We start from the raw sequence: 6,947 nt of genomic DNA, 5'->3' as shown, positions 1-6,947 counted from the left end.
ACGGCAGATGTCCTAGAGAAAGGACTTAGTCGTGGAGCCATCGCGACGGGTTAGCTTGAGGGGGTTAAAGCGGACACAAGGACGCAAGAGAGTTTATACTAGTTCGGCCCCTTCGATGAAGGTAAAAGCCTACGTCTAGTTGTTATGGAATTGATGGGGTTTCGACGACTAGGGAGCAAACAAGCTTCGCCTATGTCTCGAGTTGATGTCTGTGTCCTTGAACCGCCGCCGGGTCGTCCCCTTATATACACAGGTGACACCCGTCGGTTCACAGAGTCCCAACACCGGTCGATATTCGTATCCGGGTTGGTCTCTCCTTATTCCTAACTTACAATACAAGTTTATATACAAATTCCGGTTTACCGCTACAAGTCTTGAACCGGCTACGGGCCTTAGGCCCTCATCTGCCTTCTTGGGATTTATCACTTCTGGAACTACTGATGAAGTTGACCCGGCCTAGATAGGCCGGTTTACGCCCAGCAGTAATATCCCCAACATTAGGCCCCAGATTGATTTGAACGGGTTCATGTCAATCCTTTAACAAAAACTTCATCTTCAATGTCTTCTCATAAATCGGTAAACCGCCATGATGTCACCTTCTCTGATTACTGTAAACTGGAGTGACGTCACCTGTCATAACGAAGATATCCATTATGCTTCTTTATTTAATATATCTGCGGAAATCGAGGCGACAACTCCGTTTCGTGGCCCCTTGATTGTCGCGCCTGACACATGTCTTTTTGCCTTATAAATAGGACCGAAGGGTCATTTCCTTTCTCTTTCCCTTCTTCCCCTTTTGCTTCGTCTTCCTCGCATCGCCTGACTTCAGGGCTCTGCCGCCACCATCGACCTCTGCCTCAACCTTGGCCGCTGCATCAACCTGGGCGCACCAGAGCATCGCGGCCACCTTCCGCGTCTTCCGCAGCTCCGGTAAACCTTCTATCCTTTCCCCCGCAGATCTGTTTTAGGGTTTCACAGTTCTTCCGTATTCATCGTCTGCTTCTTGCTCCTGCGACAGATCTTTTAGATGAATCCGCAAATCTTTATTCTGTGCAATGATAGTTGTTTAACCTTCGCCTTCACTTATGCATCTCAAAATTATAGATCTATATGAACGCTTTGCTTATAGGTTCGGCACTGCTCCTTTTGAACTTGTAAGTATTTATCTCTTTTCTGAACTTGCTTTAGATCCAATGCCGTAAAGAAATCTTGTAAAACTTGTTTCTGCGTACTTGTCCATCCGCAATCTCAGCTTTTCAATGCTTAGATCTGGCGGTTTAACCTTATAGAAATTTTTTCCAAACCGGTATATGCCATTAGTCCCCTTGTTGAACCGCCAGATGTTGGTTGCTTCATGAAACTCCGGTTCAGATAGTTCTGTCTCTGGTTTAACAGTGCATATACCAACGTACCTTGATCAAATACATTTTTGAATCGGGATCTTCTACCTTGTAGATTCCATCATGGCCAAGCAAGTATATGAGTGCAATTGGGTTCCTTCTCACGTCACAGAGGCTGAACTGGACGATTTAGTCCTGATTGGCGCTTTAGGCAGCAAAGATACCATCCATTGGAGGGCTCCTGGCAAAGAATGCCCTCCCACACCTCGAGAAGGAGAGTTTGTTGTTTTTGTAGATCACTTAGCCCGGGGCTTTAAGCCGCCCGGTTCTAAATTTTACCGGGATGTTTTAGCCGATTTCCAACTCCATCCACAAGACACTGGCCCCAACTCTGTTACAAATATGTGTCACTTCCAAGTGCTCTGTGAGGTGTTCTTTCAAGACGAGCCCACAGTAGAATTGTTCAGAGTCCTTTTCCATTTAAACCGCCATACTGAATTTACTGATGGCTCTAATACGGAGTTGGGTGGTGTGGCAATTCAGAAAAGGAAAGAGGTCACATACCCTCACGCCAAGCTGCACAGCCACCCTAAAGAGTGGAATTAGACATGGTTCTACTGCAAAGACACCTCCCCTGCTGGTGAGAATCCCTTGCCTGGCTTTCGTCCGGAACGGCTCAGCAATACACACCCTTTTCCTCAAAGATTGACCGCCCAGGAGAGAAGCAAATATGCTCCCCAACTGTCAAAGCTCCGAGCCTTTATGGCCAATGGTTTAACAGGGGTTGATCTTGCTCGCTGTTGGATATCATGGAGCATACTGCCCCTTAGTCAGCGCTCCGGTTTGATGTGCGAGTATACTGACAGTGTTGATGATCCACTACGACATTCAAAAATCTAGCTCTCCGATGAAGAAATCACAGAGGCTGTGAATAAGATGCTGAATGAACCGGAACATGTCTGCGCTAAAACCGGCCTGCTTCCCTTCTGTGCCACCAATAAACCGCCAGCTGTAAGACTTTCATTTTTCTCTTTGCTGAATCTGTTTATTGATATGTCTGGTCATTGTTTAATATCAGTGTATGTGTAATCAGGGCAATGATCCGTTTTGGAGCAAAAAACTACCACAGGAGAAACCAGAAAGACCAGCCAAACTAGAAAGAGCAACTCGGCAGAAGACTAAAGCTGTGAAGAAGACTGCCCATAGGAAAAGAACCACGGCATCTTCTAATCCGGCCCCTGATGATGATGTGGATAATCCGGACTTTGAGGTAGAGCTTGACTCACTTGGTTTATTTTTCATGCGTCTTATTGATGATGATATTTGTCAAGATGATGCCGAAGCCAGCCACGCGGATGTTGCAGAGGTAATTATTCTCTCTTCCGATTCGGAAACTTTGCCTTCACAAAAAATCCGTCAGGTAAACCGGATAGTTAAATTTTCTCATCCTCTTGCTTATCTGGATCCTAAATTTCTTATGAAGACCCAACAACACGAAGCCCGTCGCACAATCCGGCACAGCGGCCAGGTAGTTACCTCCGCCGGCTTACCGAACAGTCCGGTTCAGAAACGCCATTCAGAGGTCTCTAATTTGCTTGTCAGTGCTTGTCCTAAAGCGGGCTGCTTTCGTCAACCTCTTAATCCGTCTGACTCTGATTACCAGGTTACTTCCCACTCATCTTCTGGCGAGTCATCGGCTACTCAGCTGCCACTACTCAAAACGGTGCTTGGGTAAGCTACACTTATTGTGATATTTGCAGTACATCACCCTTGAACATATGTTGTATTTGATTTTGTTATTCTTCTCAGGGCCAAACCTAGGTCAAGCAAGAAGGCCCGCCTGGACAAAGCGGCCGAAGAAGATGCCGTTCTTGAGCCAGGCAAGACACCCGATCTTGAAGCGGCTATTCCTGAGGATATACCCAATGATCCACCGCAGCAAGACGACGATCTTATTGCTGAAGAGTGACCTGCTGATGCCTCAGGTCCTGTCAATCAGCCCACAGACTCCATCCGGATTGGAAGCTCCACCGGTCCAGCAAAACCTACTGACAAGCCAACAGCTCCAGTGCAAACCGGCGGTACCCAGGATGATGAGGTTGTCATTACTGGCACTGGCCATACTGAGCCAAGCAATCCTGTCGCTTTGTCCAAACATTCTGCCAAGGAAGAATTTGCTGCCTTTGGCAAAGGCAGGTGGAACGCTGATTTGACGACTTATGCTGCTCTGAACGCCCAAGATATCCATTCCGGCTATCTGAACCGGTTGTATACCAGTCGCGACTATGAAGCCGGTCTGGTTAATATGATGAAAGATAAATATGAGGTAACTTCCATATGCTCCTTCCTGCTTGTATGCTTCCATTCTTGCTGACTCTCCTAGCCCCTAAGGGACGGTTTGTAATATTCTTTCAAACCGGGACTTACTAATATAAATCTTGATGCTTTGAAATTCGCTGATGTAGCCCCCAAGGGCCGGTTCAACTTAGCGTAGTTAAACCAGTACTTTAAGTAATTGAAATTTCCGCATCAGAATATATACGAGAAAATAGCCATTAGCCCCCAAGTGCCAAGTTGAATACTTGTATTGATCTTGGGACTTTGTAAGCAATTGAAAGATGAAGATCGAATATGCATTAGCCCCCAAGTGCCAGGTGCATAACTTGTTATGTGGTTGGTACTTCAATCCTTGTACCGTTTTGTTGAAGCATATAATTGTATGCATGCAGGCTGAGCTGAAGACGAAAGAAAATCAAATCGCCGACCTCCAAGAAAACCTAAAAACCCAACAAGCTGAAACCTCCAAAGCAAAAGAGGAATTAACCATCGCTTTAAGCGCCATGGAGCAGCTTAAGGAGAACTTCAAGAAGAAACGGGCGGATTGGGCCACTGAAAAGTCCGCTTTGATCAAACGAGCAGAGGATGCCGAGGCTGCACTAAAACCAGTGACGGATGAACTGACCAGCATAAAGCAGCACGTGCATGCCATGACCACTGCTATCTTTGGTAAGCCAGCTTGCCTTCTGAATTGGCTCTGCCTTCTTACAGAGTCGCCGGTTTATTAACCCTTTATGGTATTTCACGGACACGCATTGGTCACTTGGGGTCAGATGTGTGGAAGAAATTGAAAGCCGCCTATACATTGGTTGAACAATTGTATACTGGTTCCCAGCGGATTATCTGTACCGCCTCTCATAACAAAGCGGCGCCCACTTTGATTCAAGTTACTCTGATGAAACTGTCAGTGCTTCCTGCCCGGGTTGAAGAACTGAAGAAATCTGCTGCTCGAACCAGTGCAATCAATGCCTTAATCCGGGCAAAAGCCTGGGTGCTGGATTTTGAACCGATTGAAGCGGCTCAGGGCTATCCCAGCTTGAAGGAAGACGGGTCAGAATTTGGTGAAGCAGATCTGCGAGCAATAAACCGGGAGGTACGTCCGCTAGCTTGTCAGTTGGCTGAGGAAGCAGACTTGTCTCATTATCAAGCGCAATATGACAGTCAGAACAAGCGAATAGCTGCACCAATCCATGAATCGGAAAATCTGATCCCTCCAATCCGTAAGCATACTTACGCTCCCGATATTGACCCGTCATTGCCGATCCATGATGAAGCTGTTTTTCAAGCATTAATGGGAATCGACTGGACAACTGTGGATTTCCAGCCACTGGGTAGAGAAACGGAGGCTTAAGCGGCGCAGGATGACCCACAACCATCAGGCCAGGCTGGTGACCAAGCTTGAACCGGAAGCCGGTTTTAAAACTGCCTCTCCTTTGTGAAAAACAATTATATTATTATGGGCACCATGTTGCCTTGTAATAGGCTAGCTGATACCTTTGATGTTGATATGCCTTCGTGCATAATTTGTTCTTCCTGTGGTAATGAACTTTCCAAAACACTTTCTGAAATGAGAAATTCGTCAAGTGCCACCGCGGTTGTACCGTTAGGCGGAATATGATGTTTGTATATATGAAATCAAAACATCCAAAACAAAATTTTAAGTATATGATCAAATTTTTGAGATACATAATACCTGCCATCGTTGAGTGTGAAGTTGGCTTGGCCAATCTTGAAGCGGAGTTTTGCAAACCCACACTGTTGGAGGAGATAACAGCTCCTGTATATATATATGACGCTGGTTTACCATGTAAACCGTGCCGGGTTATAATAAACACCGTGTTACTCCATAAGAGGATGTTAACAACAAGGATCAAACCGGGCAAATAGTCTCCGGATTGATGTGAACTGTGTTCCGTCAATTGATTGGTTAAAAAACTTCATCGGTTTAAAAACGCAATAAAAAGCTAAAAAAACCTTCAAAGAAAAGTGTGAAGCAAAAGCAATTTCAAAACCGTTTGCCAAAAAAGGTTTATTTAAGCTGATCAAATGGCGTTACCATGGCCAAACACAACCAAGCTCCCGTTAGGTGTAACTATGGTTCTAGTCAGCCAGGTCCCCAAATGAAACTGTGGCATTTATGCCGACCAAATGGCCTGGTCATGGTTCGGGTTCAACCAAGCCCCCAAGTGATTCTGTGGCCTTAGGCCGATCAAGAGGCATGACTGGTTCAGACATGACCAAGTCCCCAAGTGATCTAGTGGCTCTCGCCTATCAAGAGGCATGGTATTGGTTCGGACACGACCAATCCTCCAAGTGATATAACACGATGCTTTTAGCAAAGCGAACTCAAGGGGTAAACCAGAAGCCGCTTTAAAACAACTCCGTGTAACCACACATGATGTAAAAGAACAGATACCCCGCTTTAGCTGAGGTTCCGGTTTATTATAGTTAATATATACATCGCTGTAATATGTACATAAGTAGAACCAATGGCTCAGGTATAATAAGGCCGAAGATGAGCTATGTTCCACGGCCTGTTGGTCTCCTCCTCCGATGTACGTGAGTCCTTATGTTCTCGAATATCGATGAGATAGTATGACCCGTTGTGCAGATTCTTGCTGACCACAAAAGGCCCCTCCCAAGGCGGGGATAACTTATGCATACCAGTCTGATCTTGGATGAGCCAAAGCACCAAATCTCCCTCCTGAAAGGTTCTGGTTCTGACCCGGCGACTGTGATAACGACGAAGATCCTGCTGGTAAATCGTCGATCAGGCGGCTGTGATGTCACGCTCTTCATCCAACCGGTCCAAAGCATCTTGCCGTGCTGTCTCGTTATCCGCTTCAACATAAGCCGTTACACGAGGTGAATCATGACAGATATCACTGGGGAGAACCGCCTCCGCTCCATAAACCATGAAGAACGGTGTGTATCCTGTTGATCTGTTGGGGTTGTATTGATGCTCCATAGCACAGATGGTAATTCTTCTACCCAACAACCCGGCGTTCTCTGCAAAGGAACCATGAGCCGGGGCTTGATGCCTCTCAGGATCTCTTGATTAGCTCTTTCTGCTTGACCATTGGACTGTGGATGTGCCACTGATGAAACGTCGAGCCGGATGTGCTCCCGTTCGCAGAACTCCTTCATAGCACCTTTGGACAAATTGGTACCATTATCTATGATAATACTGTGCGGAAAGCCAAACCGGAAAATCACCTTTTTGAAGAACTGAACCGCCGTGGCCGCATCACACTTGCTAACAGGTTCTGC

Source organism: Triticum urartu, chromosome 3A, assembly GCF_056163025.1.
Source record: "Triticum urartu cultivar PI428250 chromosome 3A, HENAU_Tu73, whole genome shotgun sequence".
Taxonomy (NCBI): Eukaryota; Viridiplantae; Streptophyta; class Magnoliopsida; order Poales; family Poaceae; genus Triticum; species Triticum urartu.
Note: the sequence above shows the minus strand (reverse complement) of the source record.